Source organism: Cricetulus griseus, chromosome 5, assembly GCF_003668045.3.
Source record: "Cricetulus griseus strain 17A/GY chromosome 5, alternate assembly CriGri-PICRH-1.0, whole genome shotgun sequence".
Taxonomy (NCBI): Eukaryota; Metazoa; Chordata; class Mammalia; order Rodentia; family Cricetidae; genus Cricetulus; species Cricetulus griseus.
Genome location: NC_048598.1, coordinates 164,601,900 through 164,624,026, shown reverse-complemented (window position 1 = coordinate 164,624,026; position 22,127 = coordinate 164,601,900).

The window sequence follows — 22,127 nt, the reverse complement described above, 5'->3', positions numbered from 1 at the left end:
GAACTATTACCTTAAGCTCAAACTGCATTGCAGTATATGGATGTGGGACTCAGTTGTACGTACCATCTTTAAACTCTGCTATGTTGAGAGTAACATTGTATGGTGTGAAGTACCATTTCCTATTTATCACTGGGATTGATGTCAAGTATACAACATCCATGGGAATAGGGATTCCAAATACATATACTCCTGACATCACATGTGACTGGGAATGAAAGAGACCAGAGTCTTAGTTTCTTTGACTATGCAAAAATATTTGGTCTGATTTAAATGAAGTCCACACCCGGACATGGACCTAGGCCCTATCCCAAAGGATGCGATACACTCTGATGACACCCTATGGAAGGCCTCACCATCCAGGGGGAGCAGAAAGGATATGTGATAGGTAGGTTTTAGATGGGGGGCATTGTAGGGGAGGAAGGGAGGGAGAAGAGAACTGGGATTGTCATGTAAAACAATCCTGTTTCTAATTCAAATAAAAAAGTTTAAAAAAGAAAAAAAATAATAAAATTATGGCATATATATTTAAATTAAAAAAGTGATGTCACAATGGAGAGGGAGAGAAAGTGGCTTAAAATGGGCTTCATGATGAAGGATCAATACTGTAGCTAGGAAAGAAGGAGAAAAGGCTCAATTAATAACTGTTCTTCATTTGTATTTGGTTCTGGGATCTGTGAATTACTTATGCTTCTGGATAAGACCTAGGAAGTATTTCAGGGAAGCTTAATTTGTCAAGGTTACTTACACATTACCATATTTCCTCAACTATATCTTCCTGTATTTATGCACATAAATATTTTCATTGTGATATTTGTTTATTTGCAATATTGATGACATTGTAAAAAAATAAATGAAGTCCACAATGCTAAGTAACCTGTTACACTTTCTTTCTTTTTCTTTTCTTTTGCATTTGCACAATACATATGCATTTAGAAACTGTGTTCCAAGTTTTGGAATAACAGAAGTCTAAGTTATTTTAAGTTCGTTTGTGCATGAATACACGCACAGACATACATGCACACACATACACACACACACACACACTCCAGTATTTCAGTTTTAAGGTCATAGACACACATACACACACACACACACACACACACACACACACACACACATATGCCCATGCACGTGTGCACGCAAGCACGTGCAATGATATTTCAATTTTAAGGTTTTGAAAGAAATTTGAAGACCTCTTGGAGAAAATATGTATTTGAGCATTCTAAATTTAAATTAAACTAATTGATTGGCATTTGACAAGAAGACAGAAATTCAGGTTATGATTTCTCATAAGTGGTGTATTTTCTTGATTCTCTGAATATAATTTTGGCTAAATCCATTATTTTCTTTTTTTTTATTAAACTGTTGGCCAATATTGGCTAACTCTGTCTTTTTTTATTTTTTATTTTTATTTATTTATTTTATTAGTTCTAGTTAGGGAACAAGCTTATTTCAAGTCCCTTCTCCCTCTCCCTCCCCTCACCCCCAAACTTCCTCCCCCACCCCAGCCCACCCCCACCCCATCCACCCACCACTCCCCAGGCAGGGTAGGGCCCTCAACGGGGGCTCGGCAAAGTCCACCAAGTCTTCCTATGCTGGTCCTGGGCCCTTCCCCATGTGTCCAGGAGCAGAGTGTAACCCTTCATATGGGATGGGCTCTCAGAGTCCCTTCTTGCACCAGGGAAAAATACTAATCCACCACCAGAGGCTCCCTGGAGTGCAGAGGCCTCCTTATTGACATCCATGTTCAGGGGTCTGGATCAGTCTTGTACAGGCCTCCTGGACAGCATCTGGGGTCGATGTGCTCTCCCTTGTTCAGGCCATTATTTTCTTTTGAAATCAAACTCAAACGTTGTGTTTTAAAATTAATGATGCATTTCAAAATTAAATAATATGTAACAGGTATTAAAACTACATAGACTAGCAATTAGGGATTGAATGCTTCTCTTCATACACCATGGTTAAGAGTAAAATATTTCAACATTTTTCTAGAGCTGAGGTTGGACTCAATATATTTTTTCTTCTATAATGTTTTCCAAAGCAATCCTGTTTTATTCAAATTAAGATGTCTTTGCAGCAGTTGAGATGACTCGGTGTGTAAAATATTTGTTGTTCAAACATAAGGACTTGAGTTCAAACCCTCAGGATACATGTAAACACAGAGCAACAAAAGCAAGCCTGTTACCTCAGTGCAGATCCTAGGGGAAGGCACTTCCTGGGGATTCACTTGCCGGCTCACCAAAGTGGGTTCCAGGTTCAGTGATATACTGTGTCTCACAAATAAAATAGAGAATTAACAGAGAGGGTTATGACAAAGTCATATTCTTGCCTCCACATGTTCACACATGTCCACAGAGAGAGATTTGTAATGGGTGTAAAGAAAACATTACAAAATTGATTAGAATACAATATTATTTTCAGCTACATATTCCTCTATGCATTGTATGTATAGCTGAAATTAATATTGTTCTCCATTCATGTTCCACTGTGATGGTGTGTGTGTGTGTGTGTGTGTGTGTGTGTGTGTGTGTGTGTGTGTGTGTGTGTGTGTTCAAAGGGTAAAGAATAATTCATTTGTTTTAATAATTAGGATATGACTTGCATCTTGTGAAAAATAAGGAAAACTTGCCACTATACATCTAGCTGAGAAGGCCATAATAAATCAAATGCGATTCCTCACAGCAGTTATCTTTTTTGCATCTTCTGAAGGAGAACTTGAAGCCTCTCTCTGACATAAAACAGGAACTTCAACATACTTATGTCAATTCCATCCTTAACATTTATATAGTTATTCTCCTGTTATTCCTTCTTGCTTGCAAATTGGGATGTTTCACTTTTTAATTCTTAATCAATATCTGTTGAGTAAGTAAGTGAAACCAGCACTACCAGTGAAGGTGGTATTCACATGCTGACCTGTCTTTAACCTATGTATTGTGCACCAAGAAATTGAATCTGGAATTATATATATGATATCACATGTGATATATGTGGTATCATATATATATATATGTGGTATCATATATATATAATCACACATATATGTGAAAGATAAATATTATATGAACACTCTTGTTCTTGTGGAACCATGATATTGAACAAGGAGTATGAAAGAAACAGGGAAGATATACAGTGTGGTTTTCAAGGAGGAGCTACTGTTTTGGTATTTCTCCAACAATTGTTTTTGGTTGGAAGATAACCTTCCTCTAGCTCTACCTGTTCCTACCAAATGCATTTATCCTGCATTTCATTCCATGGAAAGAATGCAAACAATAATTGCCTGCTTTCCTTTCTCTGGCACTATCCTTCTTACCATTGGTCAGAATGGAAATAAAGCAAGATGCAGAGGTTAGATGAAAAATCAGATGAGACAGTTCTGATCAAACAAAATGTGTGATGAGGGCTGAGAACAAACAAAATAATGTAGAGCAGATTTACGTGTGTGTGTGTGTGTGTGTGTGTGTGTGTGTGTGTGTGTGTGTGTGTGTGTGTGCACTTGTATCCATGTGCATGTGAGGGGTACTTTAGCAATCATCAGATATTTATATGAAGATGATAGAACACTATCAAAAGAAATAGGAGATGGGCTGGAAATCCCCAACCCTAGCATTTCCAAAGAGGAAGAGACTTTCTAAATCACAAGGCTGGAAGGAAGACATAATTCCTAGTGACATTTAAGTTCAATGGACCTATATCAATCGAGTAAATACATATATAGAATCCCTCCACTCTTATTATCTTAAAAAGACTGTTTTCTTCTATTTTCAAGTACATTAGATATTTTCTGAAAATATTCAGAGTAAAATGTTTGCATGCTACTGAGAATGACCCAAAATTTTGGCACATGTCATCATAAAACAATATTTATATGTGTGTATGCACACATATGCAAAAACAAACATTCTAACTTGAAAATGGTTTTTATGTGACAAATTTACATTTTTGAAACTATTTTATTTCCCTTTTTTCCCATAATTTTAATCCCCAACTATGCCCCCAAATTCCATGCTTACTTTAGTAAATTTGTTAAATTAATACTTAGGTAATTCTAGAAATACAGTTCCCATGTGTGTTCGTGAAGTGAGGATTATTTTTATATTTTCAGTTATTAATTACTTTTGAGAGTTTTGAGTCTTGCACAAAGCATTTTGATTTTGTTTCTCCTCCCCCAACTCCTTCCAGATCCAGATCACTTCTCTACCTACCCAACTTCATGTTTTTTTTTTTTCTAACCCAGACCAATTTATGCTGCCCAAAATATCTTGAATGTGGTATGTGGTCTTTCACTAAAGCATAGTCAACTTATAAGAACTAGGAGTCTACCTTTCCCCACATTTAACAATTGCCTTTCCATGCTGAGATTTGATCTGGCTTAGGCTTGCACAAGTTTTTTTTTTTTTTTTTTTTTTTTCATGCTAATCCAACTGCTGTGAGTTCGAATATACAACTGCTCTTGCTGTCTAGAGGACACCATTTTCTTAATAGTCATCTTTTTTTATATTTTCTTATAGTCATCTACCAACTCTGGCTGTTAAAAGTTTTTCACAGCCTCTTCCAAAATGACAGATCTATTAGCCTGAGGTCAAGGATGCTGTGTTTACATTCCCTTCAGGATGAAATTCTGTAGTCTCTGATCCTCTGCACATTTGCCAGTTGTGTGTCTCTGGGTTAATCACTTTCTACTGCAAAAAGAAACTTCTCAGATGAGGCCTGAGAGATGCATTTATATGGTAGGCATATATGGTAGAACAACACCGGTTCTATTTTCAGTTATCTGAAGTTTTTTAACTGTAAATTCCCTTTCACGGACTTTCAAAGAAAATACAAAATCTGTGACTAATATAAATGCCAGTTGGATGGATGACTAGGCAGCCTCTATTCACCAGGAGACATAATATAACAATATAACCTATTGATGTTAAATTAATGAATGAATGAGCTAGTGGAATTATGAATGGACAGTCCCAAAGAGTTCCTATAAATAAATCTGAAATCTTCCTTTAACACATAAAAAATTACAACTCATAAAGGTTTAAAAAATAATGTTATGTATTTTTCTTCTCCTAATGGTAAATTTTATGGTAGTAAAATTTATGGTAATAATTCTCAACATGCAATATTCTAGGAACCGTTCCACTTTAAGTCTTTAAAAGTTCTCATGTGCTGGAAGAACTGGGAACTATTGCAGCTGATTTTCTTGTAGTGGTGCAGTATGAATGGTCTTTTTCTGAGTGGTGTTTCCATCACATGGATTGAATTTTAAACTATTTTTTCAATGACCAATCAGACATTATAAAAATGTTATGCTACTGATTTGGTATGTGTTCAATGTCAAGCCACGTTTTTCCATTGACAGCTTGAAAAGGCTGTAAAACCATTAAAACTTAAACTTGTGGTTCAAAGGGAGTTTCAGCACTTAGGCTGCTTTTAATTTTCTCTTTAGTGAACACCTGCCTTTCCTTGAGTATTAAACCAATGTGCAACTGGTTGTATTTTGTTGGTACTCCAGGTAAAAGTAAGAAAATATTAACTATTTGAACAGAGGAAAGCAGAAGGGGAGGTATTTTATAGTTGTAGTTTACATGCTTATAAACATCAACTTTTAAAACAATATTCATTAAAATAATTTGTATCTCATTTCCTAAGGTAATGGATTATTATTTTTAGATGACTGTATTGAATTCAGGGTTAGAGATTATAGAGAGTTTGTTTGATATTAATTGCTCATTTTTGAACACCAGAGTGAATGCTGATTCTCCTAAAGCATATTCTGCATTTCTGCTTGGTGGAGCAGCTCATAGGGAGCCCACATAATACTGTACTCGACCGATAACTGTTACGTGGAAACAGAGCTACACACTCACCCATTTCTTTTTATCATAACTTTTGAGCACTGATTCGTGTCAGGTACTCTTAGGACTTGGCCTACCAAAGCAGAAAGTCATATCTTTGGGAGCACAAAGATGATTGGAGGAGAAAAACAAACACATGTGTAGAATCAAACAGATAAGGAAAATGAATGTGTGTGGAAATAGTCATATGTGAGAAGGGAGAGGCTCTCCTCACTGACTACACACAGACTGACTAGAAGATTTTAATATAATAATAGGAGATTTGATACATGCATACAATATATTTTCATGCATTTACCTCTTTCCCCATCAGTTTATTAATCCCATGCCTTTTTTGTTTCTGGTTGTCATTACCCACCAAATTCAATTTATGTTGTCCATATAGCCATGAGTATGGGATCATCCACGGCAGGCAGGTAACTTTCCACGGGCTATACCCATTAAGCAATCTTTCATCTCTCTCCCTTTCTTCCTCTCTCTCTCTCTCTCTCTCTCTCTCTCTCTCTCTCTCTCTCTCTCTCATATGAACGTAGATTCAGATATATCTATTTAGCATAAAAACAGTAGAAGGTTTATTCCTGTAACCTATGATGTTCCAGTCAATATTTCTTGGCAAGATTTACAGAAGTGGGTGTGCATTTTCTCCTGTGGAGTGAACCGTAAACCCACTGAGAATGTGGTTCATCATCCCTACAACTTACATGTATTCATGGGTAAATTTTGCTAGTCAGGCCATCATTGTACTTCAAGGATTCATAATTGGGTGGACACCTTTGCCAGCAGCCTGAACAATACTCTGAAGCTCTGAAAGCTAGCTAGTGGTGAAGAAAATTTATTTTTCCATGACCTGGGAACAATTTTGAATAATTTTGAATACACATATGTGAACACACATACACTTTTCCCATTCATTGTTCACATGAGAAGTTTCTGAATTTGTAGGGCGTTGCAGTTGCATAGGAAGAATTCTAGTCTATCTGATAGTACAGCAGAAGGATAGCAATGTATTGCATACTTTAAAATACTGAAAGGAGGGAATTGGGACTTTTTTCACAAGGAGATGGAAAGTGTTAAAATTTGTGAAAATTCTAATTACCTTAGTTTGATGATTACTATTTGTCTACCTGTAGTAATACATTACATCATACCCCCAAAATATGTGTAATCACGTTAACAAAAGTAAAATAAGACTAATGTCCAACATACAAGTAACCCAATAGCAAAAGCATATGCACGAAGTAAACCAAATTTAGTTTCTATTATTTTGTCGGTATCATTTGGATTGTGATGTAGACTGAAGTTTTTGTCCTGCCTGGTCCTGCAGCTATTTATTTCCAAATAAACATACAAAGGTTTATATTAACTATAAACTATTTGGCTGATGGCTCAGGCTTCTTATTGGCTAGCTCTCTGTTAATTATTAACCCATTTCTAATAATCTGTGTATCTCCACATGCTCTTGGCTTGCCTGGTGATGTTCAGCCCTCTTGAATACACAAGAGAATACAGAAGGACATCCACCATCATTGTGAAGATTATTAGGAAGAGAAATAAAAAGTGCCAATGTATGTTTAGAAGCTAGATTTGGTAAGCCTTGAAAATTCATTGTGTTTTATAACTAAAAGAAAATAGAAAATTCTAGAATAAAGTATTCATTAGAATAATTCACCTATGTCTAAGAAAGAATGTGAAACACTGATTATTTGTCAGGAATCTAAATTGGGCTTATGATTTAAAATCTATTGGATATAAACTTACAGACATTTTTAAATTATTCTGGACATAAAATTTAAACTGTTATAAAATGTAAAGTCATTATATTTTATCCCACCAAAATTTCTCATGAGTTTTATTTAGGTAGCAATTATCCTTCTCTGAATATTTTCATTTAATGATTTGCCGATTTTGTGTTCATCAGTGGATCTCTGAAATTCCCTTTCATATATTAGTTTCTAGAGCTTCATATTCCATACTTTTCACCTTTCATATCACATACAATTATATGTTGTATTATTTCAGCAACACATACATAGTGGAATTAGTATTTTTCATCAAAGTTTTATTAAACAAACATTTATGAATGATAGGTTTGTTTGAAATTCAGTGTGTCTAACATAATCTCACAACTGGAAGTTTCAAACTGAAGTTTACTTATCTGAGGGAACATGCCTATAGGCCAATTAAAATATATACATGATGATATCATTTCCATATATTCAAGAAATACTAATAAAGGACTACTGAAGTTTAATAAGGTAGTACATAGAACATGCTGTTTCAGTTCATCACACTTAATCCTATCATGAGTCACATCAAATATTTTAGATGGCTTGTTAGATGTATTCAAATGATGCTTATTGTAGATTTCAGTTTGAGGACCTGTGAGATATAGAACATTGACTAATCCAGTGAGAATTAACCCTCTTCCAGTGCTCACTACCCCATTTGCCAGACCTGATATGCTTTAGATGGTGTCACATCTGTAACAACTCAGGGACTATGTCCTCTTCACAGATAATACACTGAGGCACTAAAAGATGAAATAACTTCCCCAAGTTGATGGGAGTAGTTTAATGGCAGTTGCAATACTTTCATATCTAAGCAATCTCATCTGCTCTTGGGTCATTTTCTCCTGGTTTTCCTAAACTGTTGCTCACTGTGGAGATATGACATACAGAATAAAATAGCCTGACAGAAACACATTTGATGTAAATATCCCAAGTCCTTAAGGGAAAATAGAAAATTAAGTTGGAGAGAGGGCTCAGTTCTTAAGGGCTAGGCTCACATCCAAGAAACAGTGGGAGTGTGGGGTGTCTCTGACTCTTTTGTCTGTCCTTGACAAAACCATTACCTCCTAAAGGTTTGCCTTCTAGCCCAGCCTTAATATGAGGGTTTGTGCTTAGTCTTGTTGTGTTTAGTCATGCTGTGTTCAGCTAATATCCCTGGGAGACTTGCCCTTTTCTGAAGAGAAATGGAGGAGTAGTGGATCTGGGGAGATGGTAGTAGAGGCTGTGTCTGGGAGAAGAGAAGGAAAGAGAAGATATGGTGGGGATGTAATATATGAGAGGAGAACAAATTTAAAACAAACTATAAAATCAATAGCATCATCAGAAATTTGTGAATTGCAATTCCAAACATTGCATGATTATAACTTTGTTGCCTCTGAGAGTGATGGGAATGGGAACATGGACAATCACCAGCTAAAATTTTCTTAGGAAATTGGCAGTGCATATTTCTTAATATGAAGGTATTTCTTTAGGAACACTAGATAATATATGCAGATGTTTAGAGGTAAGTGTTCCCTTCAGTCTTTGAGAATGTAGAAAGCATGAAAAAACAGAGAGTGAAATCAGAGGAAGGTTCAGCTTGCTGTGTCTGTAAGCTGTGCCATGCAATGAGGGGAGACATTTTCCCATCAAGTGAAAAAATGACCCAGAGTTCCCTGAAAGTCTGTGGAGATGGCACTAAGTTAGAGTGGAACTCTTTTTCTGAAATGTGAATATTATTTTCTTTCTGTAGAGACTTGCAGATATAATTCCTATAAGGCTTGAGATAAGCTTTCTTTCCATGTTCATAGAAACAATGTGCTACTATGTCAGATAAACATTTATGTGAGTTCATACAATCTGTGTGAATTATTGTATCACCTGACTACCAATTATGCCTAAATCTACAGTCAATTTATTTTCAGTACCAAGGGAGAAGGTACTATTTTGTTTATTTGTGATAAATAAATCATCTAAATAGCGCTTTTATTTATGTTATATACATAACATAAATAAAAGCGCTATTTAGATCATCATCAACTTTAAGAATATGCTTAGAAATTACTACAGAAGTGATACATGACTTAAAATGACATTCTGTCCACTCTCTCCTTTTAAGAAATACTTTTATTTATTGTATTGTGATGAGTATGGTAAGAATGTGACTGTATTTGGAAAAGTGGTGATTGCAGGGGAGTTGATACTGCATTGGACTGTGAATCCAGTATAAAAAAATGTGATTTAATGAAAATGTGTTGAACATATACAAAGACACCATAGAATATGCACTAATTTCAAGTTTACATGGACTTCTTACAAAGGTTGACCAGATGCCTATAATTGCTAGAGTACAAGATAAAAGCCCTGGGCAAGAAATTCAAAGTACTCATGCCTTCCTTTACTTTCTTTTTTCCTCATATTTTTTAAATTTTAAATTAGAAACAAGCTTGTTTTACATGTCAATCTCAGTTCCCTCTCCCTCCTCCCTGTTCCCCACCAATTCCCTATCCCATCTCCTTTCTGCTGCCCAGAGACGGTGAGGTCTTCCATGGGGATCTTCAAAGTCTGTCATCACTTGGAGTGGGTCTAGGCTCTCCCCTGTGTGTTTAGGCTGAGAGAGTATCCCTCTATGTGGAATGGGCTCCCAAAGTCCATTTGTCCATTAGAGATAAATACTGATCCATTGCCAGTGGCCCCAAAGATTGTCCAGGCCTTCTAACTGATACCCAGGTGTAGGGGGTCTGGGTCCATCCTTTGCTGGTTTCCCAGCTATCAGTCTGGGTTCCATGAGCTCATTACTCCTTCCTCTTTGAAACTGGATTCCAGAAGTTCAGTTCAGTGTTTAGCTGTGGGTGTCGGCTTCTGCTTCCATCAGCTGCTGGATGAAGGCTCTAGGATGGCATATACAATAGTCATCAATCTCATTATAGGGGAAGGGCATTTAACATAGTCTCTCCACTATTGCTTAGATTCTTAGTTGGGGTCATTCTAGTAGATCTCTGGACATTTACCTAGTGCCAGATTTCTTTTTAAACCTATCATGGCTCCCTCTATTATGGTGCCTCTTATCTTTCTCTCTATTTTTCCCCAGACTCAACCTTCCTGCTCCCTCACATTCTCCTCTCCCCTCCTCTTCTCCCCTTCTCTTTCTCCTAACTCCCTCTCTCCTCCCCCGTGCTCTCAATTTGCTCAGGAGAGCTTGTCCTTTTACCCATGTATGTCTCTCTTAAAGTCTTCCTTGTTTTCTAGTCTTTCTTGTGGTGTGGATTGTAGGCTGGTTATGCTTTGCTCTATGTATAAAATCCATATATGAGTGAGTACATACTATGTTTTTTTGTGTATGTGACTGGGTTACCTTGATCAGAATGGTTTCTTCTAGTTCCATCCATTTGCCTGAGAAATTCAAGATTCTATTGTTTTTTTTCCCACTGAGTAGTACTCCATTGTGTAAATGTACCACATTTTCTCTATCCATTCTTCAGTTGAGGAACATCTAGATTGCTTCCAGTTTCTGACTATTATGAGTAATACTGCTATGAACATAGTTGAATGTGCTTCTTTTGGGTATATGCCTAAGAGTGGAATTGCTGATAGACTAATTTCCATTTTCCTGAGGAACCTCCATATTGATTTCCAAAGTAGCTGTACGAGTTGTTACTTCTACCAGGATTGGAGGAGTGTTCCCCTTTTCTACATCCTCTCCAGCACACACTGAAGTTGTTGTTTTTTATTTTTGCCATTCTTACTGGAGTAAAATGGTATCTCAGACTTGTTTTTATTTTCATTTCCCTTATGGCTAAGGTTGTTGAGCACTTTCTTAATTGTCTATCAGTTAATTTTTTTCTCCCTGTTTAGGCCTACACAAGTTATGAAGGAAAGTTTCCACATCGTTGCTCTTTAGAAAAAGTGAAAAGCTCATCTATAACCACTATCCCAGGTAGTACCTGACAAGTAAACTTTTTACTCTCACTTCTAATGCAGGATTTAAATAAAAAGGTATATAAGCACGCAGCCTTCAGTTCCAATGCTGTGTTTTATCTAATGTTCATCACCTTTCCCTCTAGATGGATCCTTTTCAATGTCCCCAAGTCTATCCAATACAATAAAACCCCTTTGTGGGTAAATGCTGTGTATCATACATAACTGGCTCTTAATTTTAAAACATAATCATTTAACAATTTACATATTTCCTGCTCTAGAGAGTAGTCTCTCTAAATAATATTATGAGGACTCTTGAAGTTATTTTATCTTTAGAGCCCCACAGCTCTGTTAGTAATCTCCCTCCCTGCCTGCTTCCCTACTTTCCTTCCTCCTTTGTGTATCCCTCTCTCTGCATCCCTCTCTCTCTTCCTTTCTTTCTCCCTTCTCTTCTATTGTTACCTACTTCCTTCCTGTGTGTACAATGTGCCAGCTCAATAAGCCATCAGTTTTCTCAAAAGAAGTATTTGACCACATTTATAAAACATTATAATGAACTGAGCATTTTTTTCATTCAAATTTTATCATGGTTTATTTTATCAAATTATGTGATGATTATCATTTTTAACAAAGGTAATTCTAAGCTTTGGTAACCTTTATGCAAATTGTATATCTGAAATAAATTTATAATATCTTATGGGAAAAGCTAAACCAGAGGAAACTATGTGTAATTACAATCATTTGTCATTTTGTTTAGATGAGACTTGGTGTGACCATATGTTGGCAAATGTGGTAATCTGCACACTTTAATGCTGATGTTACAAACACACAGAGGCATACATTTAATGTCAGGTGTCTTTGTCTTCCTCATTTTCTAATTTTTTTTTAAGATTCATTTGTTCACTGACACTTGAGCTCGCTAATTTTCTAAACTGGGCAGTGAACTGCCTTGGGATCCTCCTGTCTCTACCCACAGTGTGAAGATCCTGTGCCTATACTACCACGCCCAGGGATTCACTGGAACTCTGAGGTCTAATACTTTCAGAGCATCTCTTTCTCCTTTACCCACTAAGCCATCTTTTAAAACCACACACACACACACACACACACACACACACACACACACACACACACACACACTATATATATTGTCAAAGACAACTTGATAATTTTCACTTCTACTAAGCATAGTAGTGAACACATGATTTATATGTACATTGTCTTTCTGATGAAGTAGCCATTATTGTTCAAAATTGGAAAAAGAGTTTTATTTTAGTTAATGCATTCAGTTCAAATTTTGAATAAAAGCATTATTTTGTTTTATGGCACTTGACAACAACTATTTTAAGGCTATATAATTACCATATATGTTTTAAAAGGAATAGTCATGGATATTTGTGATAAAATACTTCCTATTAAGTCTACAAAATTACAAATTCTAACATATTGGCACAGGCAATCCTTTTTACTCAATCTACTTATTCAAATTCTAATCTTATCCAGAAAAATCCCAACAAGTACATCTAAACAATGTTTTGTCAGTCATCAGTAGATTTCTCAGCCAAGTTCAGTGCATACCAAATACTCACTGTCACCTGCCCATCTGTTTTTGCCATATGCATCTTGTTAAACCATTTTAACCCCCAAATAAAACCAAGTACCAAAGCCATAAATCCAAGTGACAAAACTATCATACATTAAATTGACAATATAGGCTGTACAGGGTAATGGACATCTGTAATCTTGGCATTCAGCTTGTAGAAACAGGGAAATCAGGAGTTCAGGGCCAACTTGGACCACATAGTGAATTGTTGGCTAGCCTGTATACATGAGATCCTGTTTCAAGAAACAAACAAACAGAAAACATAAAAATGAATTCTCTTTATTGAGAAAGAAAAATTTCCATGATGCTTATTCTTCTAATAGTCAGTAAATTAAATACTTACACAATTAATACTAGTTAACTATTATATAGAGCCAAACATTTAAGTTACCTGAAAAGAGAATGAAAGAGGGGAGTAGAGACTTTCTTATTTATAACAAAACATACTTATAACTACACAAAGAGGAAATGTTCCTTAGTCACAATTACAGTGCATATTTCTATATCTGGTACTTTTAGCTCACAGCTACCATCCATTCTCTAGTCCATTTTCCTTCTACAAGCACATCAATGGTCACAGTTTTTTGACTGTGTTCCTTTAGCCCTCTATTTGTGAACATATTCCTCTTAATTTTCTGCTGCCTTGATCAAAAGGCATGGAAATATCAAGAGTTAATCTAAGGAATCGCCTATATTTTGGACATATTCTTTTTTACTTTTACATGGGGTAGTCTGATTTCTCATTCAATAATTCCAATAAATCATTCCAACCAGTACCATAACATACTTCTTTGTCTGTTGACTCAAGGCATGAGAAGTTCAATATAAATTAGTGGTCACGGTTGCCTGTTTGAAGGACTAATTATATTTTCTGGTGGAAACATTTGTGCCACTAAAACTAATATCTCTAAGGTCAGAATAACATAAATTTATGGGGACAGCATACAAAAATTTTGTTAATAGGTGTTGTTGTTTTATTATGACTCTTTAGTCTTTGGGGGTCAGCACCCAGCTCCCAAATAAATCATACATGGAGGCTTAGTATTACTTATAAATGTCTGGCCGCTTGTCTTGTTTCTAGGCAGCTTTGTTTACTTAAATTATCCTGCCTAACTTTTGCCTCTGGGCTTTTACATTTTATTAATTTGGTATATCTTACTTTAACTCTTACTCTCTGGCTAGCTGTGTGGCTGGCCCCTGATGTCCTCCTCTCCTTCTTCTAGATCCTCCTCTTAATTCTCTCTGCCTGCCATCCCCACCTATCCTTTCTCCTGCCTAGCTAACTGGCCATTCAGCTCCTTGTTAAACCAATCAGATGTTTTAGACAGCTGTGTTTCAGCATCATAGAGTTAAACAAATGCAACATAAAAGAATGCAATACATCTTTACATCATTAAGCAAATGTTCCTCAGCATAAACAAATGAAACATATTTTAAAATAATATTCTACAACAAATAAGTTACTAGAAATAATGGAGAAAATGTCATTCTCATTTCTGGCCTTGATCAATGAAGTTTCTCTCTAAAAGAAATTGTGGCACGTGTTGGATGCTGATTGGGAAGAACTCCTTGAGGAAACTTGTCAGTCCTCAAAGGTCTTCACACATAGGTGACGTTTGAAATGAATATCCAAAAAGCAATTATGGCATTTAACCAGACAACTGTTTCTGGATGTCAGAAAATGAAGGAAGGTCAAAGAACCCCACTGCTATACTTATCTTTCTTTAGCCTCTGAACACTTCTTTATAATTAGTAATCTTTCTTTGAAAATAAAAAAAAAAACACTCATGTCTATGAACTCTAAATGTCTGTGTGTCCAGGCAGTGTTAGTTCATTTTGTATTGGTGTGAATGTCTGAGTGTCCAGGCAACATTAGTTCATTTTATGTTGGTGTGGATGTCTATATGCCCAGGCAGCATTAGTTCATTTAATATTGGTGTGATAGAACAGGTGAAACAGACTAAAATTATCTACAGAAGTGGTTTATATGGCTCACATTTTGGAAGTTCAAAGCGCATAACACTGACATCAGCTGAGCTCTGGCAAGGGCCCTTTTGGCTCTCTCCCATCATGGAAGCAACATGGGAGAGGAAGAGATAGAATCTTTAAACGGCAGGATCATGAACTTGGTGTCTCACAATGCTCTCCAAATATACCTCTACTTGAACTAAGGACCTTCCACCAAGTTCAAGCTCAAACTGGTTGCAAATGTGTCCAAGATATCCTAGACAACACCGTGAATTGTAATACAGACACCATGAAACAACAGGTACAGCATCTAAGCTTGGGTGGAACATACTCCATATGCTTTACCTGACAATTGAATCTTTCACTTTCGAGTTGGTGCAGGTTGATTCTAAACTACAGGTAGCTCAAGAATACAGTTCAGATTATCTGCTACTATTTGGAAGGAAAATAATTGTTTTTTCTAATGCAATTCATTTAGCAAAGAAAACAAGTATACGTAAATTAGCTACTAGATTATAAAAGCTATATGATCAATGTCTGCATGTGATCAAACCCCTTTTAACATGAGAAAGATCTAGCTACTCAAACTAAAAGTGTTTTTATCCTTTACATTGATTTTATTAATTTATTTTATATGCCAACCACAGTTTCCCATCACTCCTCTCCTTGTGTACCCTCTGTCACCTCCCATCTATGCCTCACACCAATCCACTCCCCAGTCTCTCTTCAAAAAGGGGCAGGCCTCTCATGGGAGTTAACAAATTATGGCATATTGAGTTGAGAAAGGACCAAGTCCCTCCCCTTGCATCAAGGCTGGGCGAGACATCCCAGCAAGGGGAATAGGATCCCAATGACACATTTTACTTCTTCTTATATATCATTAAAATGTTTAGAACTCATACTAGCATTCCCCTGATAATAAAATTCATTTATTTATTATTAAAACTTCCAAAGCTATTCTGGAAGACTTTAGGTGACCCCTGACAGGGATGACAGTTACAAACTCAGATTTCTGTCACTTTGAGTAAATCTTATATATCAAGTATGGTGTGTGTGTGTGTGTGTGTGTGTGTGTGTGTGTGTGTGTGTGTGTGTGTCTACACCAAAACATGCATCTGAGATCCATTTTTTACTTTGTGGGAGCCACACTGAGCCCTCAGGGAGAAGAGAGTCCAAAGAGCAAGAAATACAGGACTCTTCACCTACACCCACCATAACAATCTGCTTCTCACTTACACTTTACACAGTTCGATCCTATAGAGAGTCTTTTGAAGAAAGCCATCTCTGCTAATTAATATTGGGTAGTCACTGCTTTGTAAGGCTTTCCATATTCCAACTTTATAGTGTTTTATTTTTAAAATTGCATGTAAATTACCAAGAAGCCATTCTTAACTCAGCAATTAAATTAAAGCATACCATATATATGCAGGTTATTTTAGTAGATGTTAATTCTTCAACACTGTGAATTTAAATTCTTAAATTCTTATTTAATTTAAGGGTATTTTATTTCATTCTGATTCACCTAACTGCTTGTAATTAGGATTTTCACATTGTACTAGATCTAGGGCAGAGTTAGTTCCCCAGACATTATTCTACTAAATTGTTGTTTAGCAGGGTGTTCATTATTTCTAAAACAAAGTTTATATCCATCAAAACAAATCAAAAAAATCTAACAGTATTATAAATTTATACCAAAGTACTAAAGAAAAGTATTGGTTATTAGTTTCTTCCTCTCACTTTCATATTTCTTGGAATATTTATTATGTTCCAATATGAATATTAATGTATTTAGAATAATAAATTCTAAATTTTACTTGTTTATTTTAATTACAACCTTATTTTGAAAGAATTAGAGAACTCAAGATATATTCAGCCTGGGACTGGGGGAAGGGAGAAGGCTATGTTTGCCAGAGCATGCAGTGTGAGCATGAGGACCTGAGTTCAAGCCCTACCAAGAAGGTATAAATGTCTAATGCAATGGCAGGCACTTGTATTCCTAATTCTGGGAGCCAGAAACAGGAAGGTCCTCAGGTTTGTTGATTAACCTGGCTGCTTGGTTGATAAACTCCAGGTTGAGAGAGAGAGAGACCTTGTCTCATAAAATAAAAGTGAGGAATACAATAGGTGTTTCCCTCTGACTTACACACACAAACATACACACAGGCACAAAAACGTGCACACACAGTCACAGTTAGACACACAAATATATGTAAAATAAGTACATGAACATTTTATTTAAAATATTGAAATAATATTTTGCATAATACATTTTTCATTCAGTGTTTTTATCTATGTGTTACACAGGATTTCTTAAAATGCTATTGTTAACTATAATACAGTATAAGGAAGAAATATAAATATGAATAAATACAATGCAATACACATAAGCATTTTCTTATAGGGCTTATTTTAGGCAGAATATAGCTTCTTTTTATGTGCAGAATTTGTACCTGTAGATTGATGATAATGATGATCATAACTACTTTCATACTAATATTCTGACATAATATATTATACAACATGCTAGCAGAATTACATGTATATTATATAATTAGTATATAATTGAAATGTTACCAGTAAGCAATTTTATTTTAGATAGGAAATCTAGACACAATTTATTTAGCTTGGCTATAATCCAGTGTCAGTAATTGAAAAGACTCTACACAGGAAGCATTTCCACAGGTCATGATATAAACCATTACAGAATCTATGATACTATTTGACTATTGGAATCATATTGAACATGTGATAAGTACAAATTGAGTTACAACTCAATTGTAGATACATTGTAGACAAAATACCCAACAAACCCAAATGTCATCATACATATAGGATGCAAACATTTTGATTCCAACGGAAGTTAGAAATGTGCCTCTACTTTAGAGCAGGAAACCAGGTTTAAATTATTCCTGAAACCCAAAGAAGCTAAAAAACTTGAAGCTAGGACAAGTGAAAATGTCTTTGTAGCTGTCATTGTAGCCAGATGTTACTGATGAGTTCAGAAGCTACTAGGGCACTAAAATGTAGCTAAAGGAGAAGCCTTTTGAATTGATCCTCTGTTGAGTGTGTTTATTGAGTACATTGCATGGGCAACTGCACTAGAAAATACAATTGTAAGATGGAGGAAGGCCTAAGAAATGTATTTTAACTGTGTCAGCTTTATGTATTAGAAGTTGGTCAAAGCCTGCTTTAAGGAGATATCTGTAGTTTACCAGGTAGTATATACTCCAAAATATTTTCCAGGCCATTTGCAAGTATGCATAAATTGTTTGGGCTGTGGAATGGTGAACTGAAATGATACTTATCCCCTTCAGATTACAATGTATGAGTCCAGGTATGTGACACTCTGTCTCCCTCTTTCCCTGCTGTGGCATCTTAGAGAATCTTGCTGAGAAGACTAATCTGCAATAGCTGCCCATAGAGTCAACTAGAATTTGGAAGAGTAAAAATATAAGCATTTGTTAAGGCAATAAGATGTGGAACTTAACTGACTATGACAGCATTGTCTACAGCATTTTGAAAATACACCTGGCTGGCCTTCCTTCACAGGGCCACTGCCAAACAAACTCTTCCAAGCATATCAACAGTTAATTGACAGTGATGCATCTGATGCACAGAGGGATAACTGGATGACTTCAACAAGGATGCTTTTCTGTTCTAGGAATTTCTGCAGCCTGTCTGAGATCTCTCAGGTTTCCAGGTGTGGCTCCACACTGGGAAGCTCCAAATCTCGGGGTCAAAGAGGATCAACTTACAGAATGATTTCTGCTCTTACATCATTTTGACAGATCTGCTTGTAATTCGGTATCTATTTGCAAAGAAGGGAATAAGTGAGGTAAAAATTAAATGACCACTCTCACTCTCTAGCTCAGAACTGCGGAAAGTATGATTTCAGCTACACAGGCCATTTGAAACATGGCAGTAACTACACAAATAAAGTTAAATGAAAGTAATTTAATTTTGATGCTATGCTTTAATGAACTAAAATTAATGGCATCCATTAATGACCATTTTACGATGTCATTAGTGTAAAAGGTTATTAATTGATAATTTGCAATTAGGGATTATTTGATCTTACAGCAAGTCTTCATTTACAATGCTAAATTCCAAGTGCTCAATCCCCACATGAGGCTGTATTTGACAGTGCAACTCATGGTGTAACCTAAATTTATTCAACATTTATAGAACTTATGCTGCATATCATTATAAGCACACTCAAAACATTGTTTGTTTCCCTTGTGATAATATTCATTCATATTGAAATGAATATAGCTGTAAAATTAGAAGTAATAGAGCTAATATCCAAACAAATTCTTAGTCTTACCCCTGAAAGAAAGCTGTAAGCAAGAGAGAATCATGAAACTACATGCACTTCAAGAAGGGATAGTGAAGCCCTGGAATAAATTAATAATATTGGTGATAGAAAGATGGAATTAATGAATGGAAGAGTGTCAGTTGAGAATGCAATTTTCTTGTTGTGCTTCCTATGGTAAAGGAGATGTAGAGACTTGTTAATCTTGGTCCCTGCTTCCAACCTGAGACTTATATGGGGTTTTATTCACCTGAGATTAGTATTTGGCAAATTTTTGAACTGAAATAGCTAGAACACTGTGTCATTACATATCATGTCAGTCACATATGATAGATAATACTGGTTTACAAACTGCTACTGTAGTTTGGGTGTGTACATAACACATCTGTGTCTGTATCAGTAAGCATTTAATGCTATTGAAGAAAGAAAATGATAGCTAACAATAAAAGCAAGACCTAAAACTTCTAAGGGCATCTCCATATTATCACACATGAAACAGTTGTGGAATTTGCAGTGCCCTACAGGCCTTTGGTTGTCCTTGGATCTGGAATCTGAATGTAAATCATCTAATATAGTACCACAACTGTGAGTGAAATACTTTGCTGGTTATAATGTTAGTCTCAAAAAGCACTTGGCTTTCAACTCAGATCAAATCACATACGGAGTTGGGATAGAACACTGGAGCTGACTCAGAACAGTACTTGTAGAATTGAAGCATCTCACTGATGTGATTTGATCACTGAGCAAAGATGTGCACAGTGGGCACCACTGGGATCTTCTGTCATCTAAGTGTTGAGGAGTTTTCATTTATTATATATGCACTTTTAGGTAGCACATACAGACCCTGATTTTGATTACAGATTCTAATACCTATGGTTAAAAATGACTGGTAACCTTTGTTCTAGAGAAATGCCTTTTCCTGGGCTCCTTATTTAGCCTGTGTGACTGTTGAGGCAGGCTTACTATTTGGGAATGAGGAAAGCTTCAGAGGGCTAACTCAGAAAGTGACACCTGTTGAAATTCTGCTTATTCCTTTTCATATACCATTATCCTAACAAAGCAACAACTCATCTTTTAAAAATGAATTAAATTTTGAATAAAAACACTTGATTACAACAAGTTTGATCCAAAGGTTTCTAAGACAGAGAGTGACCATTCGGCAGTACCGGCTTCCCAGAGCTTATGCATGACTAAGCACTGGTTATGACTTTAACTTCCTCACTGTGCTCATGTGATCATTTGAAAAATTCTCAGAATAGGAAAATGTCATAATTGTTATGTCTATCAAATATGTGTCTGTGTGTGAAAGAGAGGTGATCATATATAAAACTTGCTAATTAATTTTAATCCAAGTTAATGAAGAGACATACTTAGGGATTTTATCATTATCATATATAGCTCATGACATAATAGTTATATTAAATACAAAACTATTCTTAGTGTGGTTAAAGTTTATTTCACTCTCAAGTTTGTGAGCTGCTCAGCAAACTTCTGCTTACTTGTCAGTGTCTACTGAACTTCTACAGACCAACTTACACAGAAGTGCTCAGTGGTCATTTTATCATTTTTCTTCTTGTTGGAGACAATTTTTATTTGAAAATGGAGTCAAACAAAATACTTCCTATCATTGTGGAAGTTATTTTAAAGCCCTAACCAAGCAAAGAACTAACTATAAAATTTTAGAAATTGTTACATAAGAATTCATGTTACTTGGCCTTTACTTACCATTTCATTTGGAGCATGAATATGCAACCATTTATTATTCTTATACATTAAAAATAATGGCATCTATGGAAACCAGTTGATTTGAGGTATTGAGTCTCTTGCATTAACTATCTGAAGGAAACTATATTAATATAGCTAAAGCAGAAGTTTCAGTGATTTGAATTGTAAACCATGCTCAAAATGGAAGAGTGACTTTAAGAATATAATGTTCCAGAAATGGATGAAGTATAAAAACAAAAACACGGAAGAATAACCTACACTGGTGCCAAAACTGCATTAGTCATGCCAAACTCTTAAAGATGGAAAGCTCAGAACAGGACTAAGGTTTTACCTGGAATTCCAGTCTTAAGTTTCAATAGAACTTTTGTTTCTGAGATTTAAGAACTTGTTATCAATTCAGTACATTTAAAGGTGCACAGCATTACCTTTATTATGCAGGAAAAATAAAAATTTCTGTTCTTCCAAATTGTACATAAAATAAAATAGTTATTAGTTAATGATAAATAACATACCGTGCAATGTATAGCACTTTATTCTAGAACTATCTTGCTCTAATGGCCCTATAAATTTATATTTATATATGGAAAGTTGGCGTTTTAACTTTAAGATTTTTAAGTATCTCCATTTGTTGACAAAATAGCATAGATGATAAATGGAGATGAAATATAGATAAATATAATTATTTCCCATTCTCTTCATTATAAGTTAATTGTCAAGCAAGCCTATTCTTAAAACAAGTATACAAAAGACGTTCTGTTTTGAGCCTTTTGAGATGTAGGGGCCAGTTACAATCTTCCCAATTTTAATGGTGTCCAGAAATGAAGGCAGAAAGCCTCATCAATTTCATAAAATATGTTAAGTTGGAAAGTGACTAGAATCATAGCTGACACTGACCAAATATATTTGAAGTACTAATAAAATCTTTTAAGGCTAACTTTATTAATCATGATCTATATTTCATGGTGTCTTTTAAAACACTACCCTTT